Source organism: Spermophilus citellus (genome assembly GCF_964194105.1).
Source record: "Spermophilus citellus genome assembly, contig: SCAFFOLD_58, whole genome shotgun sequence".
NCBI classification, from domain to species: Eukaryota; Metazoa; Chordata; class Mammalia; order Rodentia; family Sciuridae; genus Spermophilus; species Spermophilus citellus.
Genome location: NW_027672891.1, coordinates 322,050 through 334,041, shown reverse-complemented (window position 1 = coordinate 334,041; position 11,992 = coordinate 322,050). Strand labels below are relative to the sequence as shown.

Below are 11,992 nucleotides of genomic sequence, written 5' to 3'. Positions count from 1 at the left end.
GCCCTCTCCCCTATGTGAGCCCTTAGGGTCGGGAGCTCCTCCCCCCACACCAACACCCAGGGTGGAGAGGCCACTACCCCCTCAGGGGGTATTGCCCTCTCCCTTGTGTGCAGAGGGGGGAGCTCCCCCCCACACACCCAGGTTAGTGGGGCCTCCCTCCTTGAGTCGGGAGAGCCCTCTTTCCCAGCTTTGGAGGGGGAGCTCCCCCCCCAAATGCAGGTTACAGGGGCCTCCACCCCAAGAGGGAATGCCTTCTCCCCTGGGTGCTGAGGTGGTGCTCCCACCCACCCTCACACCCAGGTTGGAGAGGCTTCCCCCCCTAGGGTGGAGTGCCCTCTCCCCTAGTTGTGGAGTGAGGGCGGGAGCTCCACCCCCCAGCCCTACACCCAAGTGGGTGAAGCCACCCCTGTGGAGGTTGGAGTGCCCTCTGCCCAGGGTGAGGGGTGGAGGGGGAGCTCAACCCCCTACTCCAACACCCAGCTTCCAGAGGCCTCCCCAAGGAGGGTTAAGTTTAGGGTTAGAGTGGGGAGTGCACCTCTGTGGTGGGTGCACAAGGGAGCTCCCCCAGACACCCAGGTTAGAGGTTCCTCTCCCCTGGAGAGTGGAGTTCCCCTGTGCCCTGGGTGCACTGGGGAACTCCCCCAGAAACCCAGGTTAGAAGGGACTAGCTCCTGGAGGGGGGAGTGCCCTCTGCCCTGGGTGTGGAGGGGGGAGCTCCCCTCCAACACCCAAGTTAGAGGGGCCTTCCCCTGGAATCTGGAGAGCCCTCTTCCCTGGGTGCTGAGGGGGAGCTCCCCCAACCACACCCAGGTTAGTGGGGCATCCACCCCAGAATGGGGAATGTCCTCTACCTCTACCAGATTGGGGAGTGCCCTCTCCCCTAGGTTAGGGGTTAGGGGCGGGAGCTCCTCCCCCCACCCCAAAACCCAGGATGAAGATGCCTCACCCCCCCAGGGGGTATTGCCCTCTCCCTTGTGTGCAGAGGGGGGAGCTCCCCCCACACACCCAGGTTAATGGGGCCTCCCTCCTTGAGTCTGGATAGCCCTCTTCCCTAGCTGTGGAGGGGAGCTCCCCCCCCCCAAATGCAGGTTACAGGGGCCTCCACCCCAAGAGGGAATGCCCTCTCTCCTGGATGCTTAGGTGGACCTCCCACCCCCCCCTCGCACTCAGGTCCCAGAGGCCTCCCCCCCTAGGGTGGAGTGCCCTCTCCCCTAGGTGCGGAGTGGGGTCGGAGGCTCCACACCCCACCCTGACACCCAGGTAGGTGAAGACTTCCCTGCTGAGGGGGTAGTGCCCTCTGCCCTTGGTGAGGGGTGGAGGGGGAGCTCAAACCCCTACTCCAAAACCCAGCTTCCACAGTCCTCCACAAGGAGGGTTAAGGGTAGGTTTAGAGTGGGGAGTGCCCCTCTGTGGTAGGTGCACAAGGCAGCTCCCCTGGACACCCAGGTTAGAGTCTCCGCCTCCTTGGAGACAGGAGTTCCCCTGTGCCCTGGGTGCACTGGGGAACTCCCCTGGACACCCAGGTTAGATGGGACTAGCCCCTGGAGGGGGGAGTGCCCTCTCCCCTGGGTGTGGAGGTGGGGAACTCCCCTCCAACACCCAAGTTAGAGGGGGCCTTCCCCTGGAGTCAGGAAGCCCTCTCCCCTGGGTGCTGAGGGGGAGCTCCCTGACCCACCCCCAGGTTAGTGGGGCAACAACCCCAGAGGGGGCAATGTCCTCTACCTCTACCAGACTGGCGAGTGCCCTCACCCCTAGGTGAGGGGTTAGGGGAGGAAGCTCTTCCCCCCACCCCAACATCCAGGATGGAGAGGCCTCACCCCCCCAGGGGTTATTGACCTCTCCCTTGTGTGCAGAGGGGGGAGCTCCCCCCCACACACCCAAGTTAGTGGGACCTCCCTCCTTGAGTCGGGAGAGCCCTCTTCCCCAGCTGTGGAGGGGAGCTCCCCGCCCCCCAAACAGAGGTTACAGGGGCCTCCACCCCAAGAGGGAATGCCCTCTCTCCTGGGTGCTGATTGGACCTCCCACCCGCCCTGACATCCAGCTCAGAGGGGCTTCCCCCCCTAGGGTGGAATGCCCTCTCCCATAGGTCCTGAGTGGGGGCGGGAGCTCCACCCCCCACCCTGACACCCAGGTTGGTGAAGCCTCCCCTGGGAAGGGGGGAGTGCCCTCTGCCTTGGGTGTGGAGGGGGGGGGGCTCCCCTCCAACACCCAAGTTAGAGGGGCCTTCCCCTGGAGTCAGGAGAGCCCTCTCCCCTTGGTGTGGAGGGGGAGCTCCCCCACCCACACCCAGGTTAGTGGGGCATCCACCCCAGAAGGGGGAATGTCCTCTACCTCTACCAGACTGGGGAGTGCCCTCTCCCCTAGGTGAGGGGTTAGGGGCGGGAGCTCCTCCCCCCACCCCAACACCCAGCATGGAGAGGCCTCACCTCCCCAGGGGATAGTGCCCTCTCCCCTGGGTATGGAGGCGGGAGCTCCCCCACACACACCCAGGTTAGAAGGGCCTCCCCCCTTGAGACGGGAGAGCCCTCTTCCCCAGGTGTGGAGGGGAGCTCCCCCCCCAAACCGAAGTTAGAGGGGCCTCCACCCTAGGAGGGAATGCCCTCTCTACTGGGTGCTGAGGTGGAGCTCCCACCCGCCCTCACACCCAGGTCGGAGCGGCCACCCCCCTAGGGTGGAGTGCACTCTCCCCTAGGTGCCGAGTGGGGCTGGGAGCTCCACCCCCCACCCTGACACCCAGGTTGGTGAAGCTTCCCCTGCAGAGGGGGGAGTGACCTCTGCCCTGGGTGAGGGGTGGAGGGGGAGCTCAACCCCCTACTCCAACACCCAGCTTCCAGAGTCCTCCCCAAGGAGGGTTAAGGTTAGGGTTAGAGTGGGGAGTGCCCCTCTGTGGTGGGTGCACAAGGGAGCTCCCCCAGACACCCAGGTTAGAGGCTCCTCCCCCCTGGAGAGGGGAGTTCCCCTGTGCCCTGGGTGCACTGGGGAACTCCCCCGGACAAACAGGTTAGAGGGGACTAGCCCCTGGAGGGGTGAGTGCCCTCACCCCTGGGTGTGGAAGGGGGGGAGCTCCCCTCCAACACCCAAGTTAGAGGGGCCTTCCCCTGGAGTCGGGAGAGCCCTCTCCCCTGGGTGCGGAGGGGGAGCTCCCCCACCCACACCCAGGTTAGTGGGGCATCCACCCCAGAGGGGGGAATGTCCTCTACCTCTAAAAGACTGGGGAGTGCCCTCTCCCCTAGGTGAGGGGTTAGGGGCGGAAGCTCCTCCCCCCACCCCAACACCCAGGATGGAGAGGCCTCACTCCTCAGGGGGTATTGCCCTCTCCCTTGTGTGCAGAGGGGGGAGCTCCCCCACACACACCCAGGTTAGTGGGGCCTCCCTCCTTGAGTCTGAAGAGCCCTTTTCCCCAGCTGTGGAGGGGAGCTCCCCCCCCAAACACAGGTTACAGGGGCCTCCACCCCAAGAGGGAATGCCCTCTCTCCTGGGTGCTGAGGTGGAGCTCCCACCCCCCCTCACACCCAGGTCTGACAGGCCTCCCCCCCTAGGGTGGAGTGCCCTCTCCCCTAGGTGTTGAGTGAGGGCAGGAGCTCCACCCCCCACCCCTCCACCCAAGTTGGTGAAGCCACCCCTGTGGAGGTTGGAGTGCCCTCTGCCCTGGGTGAGGGATGGAGGGGGAGCTCAACCCCCTACTTCAACACCCAGCTTCCAGAGGCCTCCCCCAGGCGGGTTAAGGTTAGGGTTAGAGTGGGGAGTGCACCTCTGTGGTGGGTGCACAAGGGAGCTCCCCCAGACACCCAGGTTATAGGCTCCTCCCCCCTGTAGAGGGGAGTTCCCCTGTGCCCCCAGTGCACTGGGGAACTCCCCCAGACACCCAGTTTAGAGGGGACTACCCCCTGGAGGTGGAGTGCCCTCTTCCCTGGGTGTGGAGGGGGGGGAGCTCCCCTCCAACACCCAAGTTAAAGGGGCCTTCCCCTGGAGTCTGGAGAGCCCTCTCCCCTGGGTGCCGAGTGGGAGCTCCCCCACCCACACCCAGGATCGTGGCGCATCTACCCCAGAGGGGGGAATGTCCTCTACCTCTAACAGACTGCAGAGTGCCCTCTCCCCTAGGTGCAGAGTGGAGGCGGGAGCTCCACCCCCCACCCTGACACCCAGGTTGGTGAAGCCTCCCCTGCGGAGGGGGGAGTGACCTCTGCCCTGGGTGAGGGGTCGACTGGGAGCTCAACCCCCTACTCCAACACCCAGCTTCCTGGGACAGGGACCTGGCAAAGAGGGCCTGGCAAGGGATGGGGGCCTGGAGGAGGGCGATGGGAGGGTTCTCGGCGCGGGGGGTCGCGGTAGGGGCGGAGAGGGGTGAGTGCCAGGACCCAAGCAAGGGGCCCAGGCAGGGGAGGGACCCTATGCAGGAGGACGCCTGCACCGACCGAGCGCACCAACCCCAGGACCGCGCGTGCGAGGGGAATGCAGGGAAGGGAAGGATGGGGGCGGCGCAAGGATGAGGGGTATGGAGGGAGGCGCGGGGGACACCGAGGGCAGCGCGGTAGGGGGCCCAAGCAAGGGGCCCCCAGTGCAGAGGCGACGCCAAGCCGCGCCACGCGACACGAGGAACGCGGTCAGGGGCTCAGGGGACTGGAGCGCGAAGGGTCAGGCTTGGGGAGGGCTCCGCGGGGGTAGGGGGCAGCATGCAAGGCCAGAGTGTGGGGGCGGGGGTAGGGAGGGCACGTCGCGGGGGAGAGCGGCGGCGCAAGGCCAGGCCCAATGTCCACTGCCAGGTGTCAGGGTGCGGGCAGCAAGGGGGCCCGGCGAGGGGCAGGACTGTGTTTCCCATTGGGAGCCTGCAGGGCGCACAGGCCAGACAAGGCCACTCCGCTGCCCCAGGGGACTAGTTGCTCACCAAGGGACCGGGGGACCAACTGTGGAGGGCCAACAAGGGCCAAAGGAGGGCACCGTGAGGGGGTGCGGGGAGAGCCAGGACCCGATCCAGGAGCCCAGGCGAGGGGCAAGCAGGGGAGGGGGTGTTTCTCGGCAGGGCAAGGATACACAGAGCACCTGGGGACCAGAGGGCAGGCACAGGAGGGGGCCCAAGCAAGGGGCCTGAGAGGATGGGACAGGGTCCTCCCGAAGAGCGGCCTGGGCTCAAGCAAGGAGCCAGGCCCTGCAACGGGAGACCAGAGTGATGGCGAGGGGTCCCGGCCGGACTCAGGGACTCAAGGGAAAGGACAGGGCCTGGGAGGGAATGCAGGGGATGGGGTGGACGGGAGGAACGGCAGAGGAGGGCACTGGACGGGTCGGGTCGGCGTGGCGGGGCGTGGCCGGGCGGGGCCGGCCCGGGGCACGCCGGCCAGGGTCGGGTAGGGTCAGTGTGGCGGGGCGGGCTGGCCCGGGTCGGGTCGGGTCGGGTCGGCATGGCGGGGCGGGCGGCCCTGGTCGGGTGGGCGGGGCGGGGCGGCAAGGCGGGGCAGGCAGGGCCGGCCTGGGGCGGGTCGGGTCGGCGTGGCGGGGCGGGCGGGGCAGGCCCGGGTCGGGGCGGGTCGGGTCGCTGTGGCGGGGCGGGCAGGGCCGGGTCGGGTCGGCGTGGAGGGGCGGGCGGGGCCGGCCTGGGGCGGGTCGGTTCGGCGTGGCGGGGCGGGCGGCGCCGCCCGGGTCAGGGCGGGTGGGGTCGTTGTGGCGGGGCGGGCGTGGCGGGGCGGGCGGGGCGGGCGGGCCGGCCAGGGTCTGGGCGGGTCGGGTCGGCTTGGCGTGGCGGGGCGGGGCGGGCCCGGTCGGGGCGGGCCGGGGCAGCTGTGTTCTGGAAGCACTGAATCCCCTGCACGGTGGGGGTCGCCTGGGAGGCTGGAGCCCCCCCCTCCCCCGCGCGCTAAGGACTGGGTTAGAATGTTCTGCCCCGCGACGTGGGTGGGGAGGGGCCGCGGGCGCACCTGCCAGGCAACGAGGCGTTTGAGGGCCTGCACACTGTGACGTGTCTTGACTCCCACCTCACTCTGTGTTTACATGGAGACGGAAATGTCGGTGACTCCTGCTGTACTGGTGTGGACCAGGACGACTCGCCAGTGATTGCAGCGACTGACTGGTTTTGTTCCGGCGGGGAGGCAGCTCCCGGCGGAGGCAGCTCCCGGCGGAGGCAGCTCCCGGCGGAGGCAGCTCCCGGCGGAGGCAGCTCCCGGCGGAGGCAGCTCCCGGCTGGGCTCTGAGGCCTGGATCGCGGAGCTAGCCGTCCCACCTCGGTCTGAACCGGTTTTTCCTTTCTACCCCCGACCCCCTCCCTGTTCTTTCCCTGCCTACCCCGGAGAAGCCATGGAGGACGAAGAAAGAAGGAGAAAGATAGAAGCTGGTAGAAAGAAGGTAGGAGAGCAGGGGACCGCCGGGCCAGAGGTGGGAGGCGGTGGCCGGGAAAGGGTGGGAGGAGGCCTGGGGAACGAGTTTGCGGCAGCCCTGTGCGCTGCGCTCGGAGGGAGGTGCTGCAGGGTCTGGGTTATAATCTTTTTGTTTCCATGGTTAGGCCACCAAAGTTTTTCTGAGACAGTTTATATAGCTTCTTGTTTATCATCCATGAAGGAATATTGAAAGGCTTAATGACAGCCCTGAAAAGAACAAATAGTCACCATAATTAGAATTATTCGGGATTTCTTCCATTTTCTACAGGAAAAACATAAAAATCACTTTTTATAGTTATTTTTAAATACTATAGAGATTACCAGATTACATATTTTTGTAACATTCTCTTTGAGGTATGTGCATTTTCACGTTTGTTTTTCCTCTCGTCAAAAAACACTTGTCAGTTTGGCGATTTCATTTGTTCATGTCTTTAAAATTAATGTTCTAGGATTGTGAAATACTATGAAAAAGGACCTAAAAATACATAGAAAGCAAATTAGTATAATGAAAGGTTGGATTTGGAGTCAGATACTCTAGTTCTGTTTCGTTTTGCCACTGATTATGATATTGATCAGGTAACATTGATTTTTAAAATATTTTTTATTTCTACACAATATATTTATTTTGTTTATTTACTTTTATGTGGTGCTGAGGGCCTCGCATGTGCTAGGCAAGCGCTTTACCGCTGAACCACAACCCCAGCCCCTAACAAATTGATTTTTATATATCAGCTTCTACATTTTTGTCTCAGTAAGATGTTTTCTGACCTCTCCCCACAGTCCCACAAATTGAATTTCCATTGTATGCTGTCTTTAATGCATATACTTTCTCTTCAAAGCACTTTTGATAACTTGAATGTACATATTTCTTTATTTGTTTAATATTATCTTTCTTACTGGATTACAATTCATGAGAGTTCATATGTGTTATTTATCACCGCATGCCCTGTCATAGCTCATGATAGGCAGTCAATAAGTATTTGTTAAATAACTGAACTATATACTTACAACCTGACATAAATCCAATTTTTATGCTTTCCAGGCATAAAACTACAACACATCTCTTTCAGAAGGCCTTTTTAAAGAAAATCAGGAAAATACAGTTTCCTATAACACAATACACCTCTTCTCTCTCTTCTCGCTGTCCATATATGTATATATGAATGACTGTCAGGCTTAAGAAATTGTGCTTTAACCCTTATTTCTAACTCCATTTAATAATAGTTTGGCATTGTACTGTGAATTTCTACTTTTGAGACCATGTGTTTCATTGATGTCCAGCACAGTGCCTGGCATGTAGTAAATAGTCAATGGACACACAAAAATACACAAAACAGACTTCAATTAGTCATTTATTTTTGAAGGAACATTATAAAAACTTGGCATGTTTTTATATATAACATTTTGAAAATGTATTGTTTTATTGAGAATGATCATTTATAAAATTATAAATATTGAGTTTAAGGAACTCAATATATTTATATTCAGTTGTCTATTCATGTTCTGGTCAAGATAAGACATTTACTTGTGATCTGGTCTACTTTTGAAAGATAAATATGTGAACATAATATCTTTCCAGTAAATCTTGCAACTATTTCTGTGACTACACATGTTAACACTTTTATAATTGGCTTCCAAATGACAAACACAGATGGCTGTAGTCTGAATTTTCAGCATGTTTTAGAATAAATGTTTTCTCAGTAATTTAAAGTGCATCATTTCAGTATCAGATGGTTATCTAATTGATTCAGATTTTTTTGCTTATCTGCTAGCTTGCCATTTTTCAAATTTAAAATAAAACTAAATAGCTATAAATAATTGAATATGTGATACGATCTTATTCCTTTCACATTTTTATAAAACAGTAGTCTTGCCAGAAAGCTATTGTGGATATTATTTTTATGAGAAACTTTTTGTTCTGTTTTGGTTTTCTTAGTGGAGGGAGGGAGGTTATACTGAGAAGGATTCTTTTTATGTTCTTATTCATTTATTAGCCATTTTTGTATTTGGTCTATTTAATAGTTACAGTAATTCCAATCATATATTTCCTCTTTTTAAGGAACAAAGAAATTTACTTAGTCTCATTCTTTTATCTTTCACCTTTTAAGAGTGATTCAAGTAATTTGAAAATTGTTCATTTTAATTTTGAAACCATGGAACATTTTAATAAAGTAGAATTAGATATGCCTTTTATATGATCTTGCTTAGTGTGGTGACTTTTCAATAAAAGATAAATTATCCTTTTAAAAAATTCAACATAGGGGCTGGGGATGTGGCTCAAGCCATAGCGTGCTTGCCTGGCATGCGTGCGGCCCGGGTTCGATCCTCAACACCACATACAAACAAAGATGTTGTGTCTGCCGATAACTAAAAAATAAATATTAAAATATTCTCTCTCTCTCTCTCTCTCTCTCTCTCTCTCTCTCTGTCTCTCTCTGTCTCTCTCTCTTTTTAAAAAAATAGATAAAAAATTCAACATACATTTATTTAATATTGCTCTAGGCTTTTAATATATAGAAGTAGGGAGGAAAAAAAGTCCTTGCCCTCATGGGGTTTACCTTCTGGTTAATTTTTCTGAAAAAATAATATAACTCATATAATGAGTAATATAGGCCTAGAACATTATCTTTTTAATTTCTAATTTCCTCTTCTTTAGACTTGACATGTTCATTTCTTACCCCTCAATATTTAATAAGTTCATTCACAAGTACCTAGTGTTACAAACTTTACAACCCGAATATTCAATCCAATAGTTATTCTGAAACTGTGAAGTCATCTATATTATTATCATCATTTTAATTTGGTGATAGTTTGATCTTTTAAAGAAAGTGATCCCAAAGAAAAATTATCATTGATGTTAATGATACTTTTTCCTGTAGCTTGCCGAGTTTCGAGAAAGAAGAGCTCGATTGGATGGACAAAACCCTCATAAGAAGCCAAAAAAGAAGAAAACCTCAAGCAATAAAAATGATGTTCATGGCTTGAATATTGATCAATCAAAGAGTGAGGAGATGTTCATAAATAGTTCTCAGGGTGTTGGATCGGCCGTGATGCCTGAATCCACAATAATGAGAACTCTAAACAATGAAGAAACGCTTAAACATGAACAAGTTTTTTCTGTTGATGTAAGTATTCATGTAAGTGACTAGCAGTAGTACTGTCCCCAGAGGAAAGTTCTTAGGGGAGTATTCTTTACCTCTTTATTTCCCTTGGTTTGCTTACTAGCCTTTAATTAAATTTATACCAGTAAATGGTTTTATTTGAAAATAAATAGGGCTTAATTTTAAAAATATATTTAGCTAATTTTAAGGAAGCATTTTGTAAAAGAAGATCTAGTAACTTGAAGCTTTTAGTTATCTTTCTGAAGACTAAATAGGAACTGCACTTAGAACTTCAGTTACTTAAATGAAAGTGTCTTTTGCATTGTAAGAACTTAGATGTTTGAGGAATGATTGACATTTGATATGCCTCTTAGATACTTCAGTTAAATATAATCACCATATTTGTTTTGCTATTAAGGCATTTTCCCTAGATGTAAAAGATACAGTTAGTAGAAATATTATTGTTAGGTAAATAAAATTTGGTCTATCATAATATATCAGGAAATTTTTTTATACAGGTAAATGATTGCTGTAATGTGGTGAAAACAGAAAAGCCTACCAATTTATTAATGGTACAGTATATAAAACTACTCATGATACTAATGTTTTTTATTATTTAAAACCAGTTGACTTACTAACCAAGCTTTCTCCTGTATGTAATTCTTTCTGTATGTGATTTCTAAAAGTTACTAGATCTTCTTTACTGCTTAACAAAACAAAGTTACCTCATTTTCATTATAACATTGAATTGGAACAAAATTTGCAGATATGTTGTTTAGGTGCTTTTAAGGTAATATCACATTAATAGCAAACCAGATTGCTATAGAAGTGAACTTCAAAGTGAAGAGTGATGTTTTAAAGTGGATTTTGCTATGGAATTCAATATTCGAATTCCTATCTCAGGAATGTTGCTAGTACTGAATCATTAAAAATATTGGTTTGATTTAGGAAGAAGAATTTGGTGTCGTTGATTCTTATTCTGAACAAGGCACACACTATAGTGAGACTCACCTAGAGTTGATAGAAAACGAATTAGTTGGGAAACCTGAACATGAGCCCGAAGAACTGAACAGAGAACTGGAAGAAATGAGGGCCACCTATGGGACTGAAGGATTGCATCAGGTACATTTACCTTCTGTGGCCTTTGTTTGCTACTCACAAAAACAAAAAAGGAAATTTTTTAAAAAAATATTTATTTTTTAGTTTTTTTTTAGGTAGACACAATATCTTTATTTTACATTTATGTGGTGCTGAGAATCGAACCCAGTGCCTCACGCATGCTAGGCGAGGCACTACCACTTGAGCCACATTCCCAGCCCTCCAGGAAATTTTAATGATAGTTTATGTATTTAATGAGAATTACAGGTGTTAACTTAAGATTATCTCATTCATGAGAAAAATGGGGTTCTTGCGCATAGTATTAAGAATCCCATTTTACAACTAGAATTCAACTAATAGGGGTAACATGTATGTTACTTTGTTTATTTAACTTAATAAGATAGAGTAAAATAACCTTAGTGATTTCAGGATAGATATTTTTCTAATGAGCCTGAAAGAAAATTGTGGTATAAATCACATTTTTTAAAAAAATGATGACTTAAACCCATTAAGAATATCAGCAAGTCCCTGTAAATATTCTCTGCAGTTAGAGTGACATCTCTTGTATTAAGTAATCAGTTATGAACTCAAGATGAAAATGGGACATTAATGAGGATGACAGTTTCATCCTCTCCAAAAACAAGTTTGTGGTGTTGCCTGGTAACAGATTGGGGGAGCTCCCCAATATAAAGGCATTTGCTTCTAGAATTAGATATATAGAAAAGCCAGAACAAGTGAAAATTTTTTGCATGTGCACATTAATTTCTTTGAGATTGATTTGGAAGTAAAACAAATTTCTTAAAGCTCATAGCTTTCAAATGTGGGAGATAGCATATAAATTGTAAGAATTCCACTAATGTGCTTTGAATCTCATATTTTTTTAAAAAGTTGCTTGTAATAATGATAATCAGTTTTATGTAAAATATAAGCCTAGAATGTAATTCTTTTCTCTGATTTCCTTTAGTTACAAGAATTTGAAGCAGCAGTTAAACAAAGAGATGCTATTATCACACAGCTCACCGCCAATATACAACAGGCAAGAAGGGAAAGGGATGAAACGGTGAGAGAATTTTTAGCGTTGACGGAGCAAAGTCAAAAATTGCAGATTCAATTCCAACAAGTAAGTATTACAAGTAGAACAAGACTTACTCGATTTTTATAACGAATTTTTAAATTTTTTCACTTTCTAGAACAAATCTGTTATAAAGCCATTTGTTTATTCGTACTGGAAAAACTAGTGAATAAGTGTTATGTTAATCAAGAATTTAATTTATACTTCTTGGGTAGTTTCTTGCTGTTATTTTCTTTGTACTTTTCCCTGTCTCTATTTAAAAATTCTACAAAGTCTTATCAGGTGTATTTTTGCAGAAATTAACCTGCAGTTACACCCTACTTTTTCCAACCCTGGTATGGTTTTATGTTAATTAG

General features: G+C 50.9%; 1 pseudogene across 1 annotated transcript in view; it reads left to right on the top strand.

Moving 5' to 3' along the window:
- Window positions 1-9,770: 9,770 nt before the first annotated feature.
- The window catches only part of LOC308640437 (A-kinase anchor protein 9-like), an 87,242-nt pseudogene continuing 85,020 nt past the window's right edge, over window positions 9,771-11,992 (top strand). The window contains exons 1-4 of the transcript XR_014024359.1: window positions 9,771-9,776; window positions 9,985-10,038; window positions 10,415-10,588; window positions 11,529-11,684. The product of XR_014024359.1 is annotated as an A-kinase anchor protein 9-like (transcript). The remainder of the gene's footprint in view (window positions 9,777-9,984; window positions 10,039-10,414; window positions 10,589-11,528; window positions 11,685-11,992) is intronic.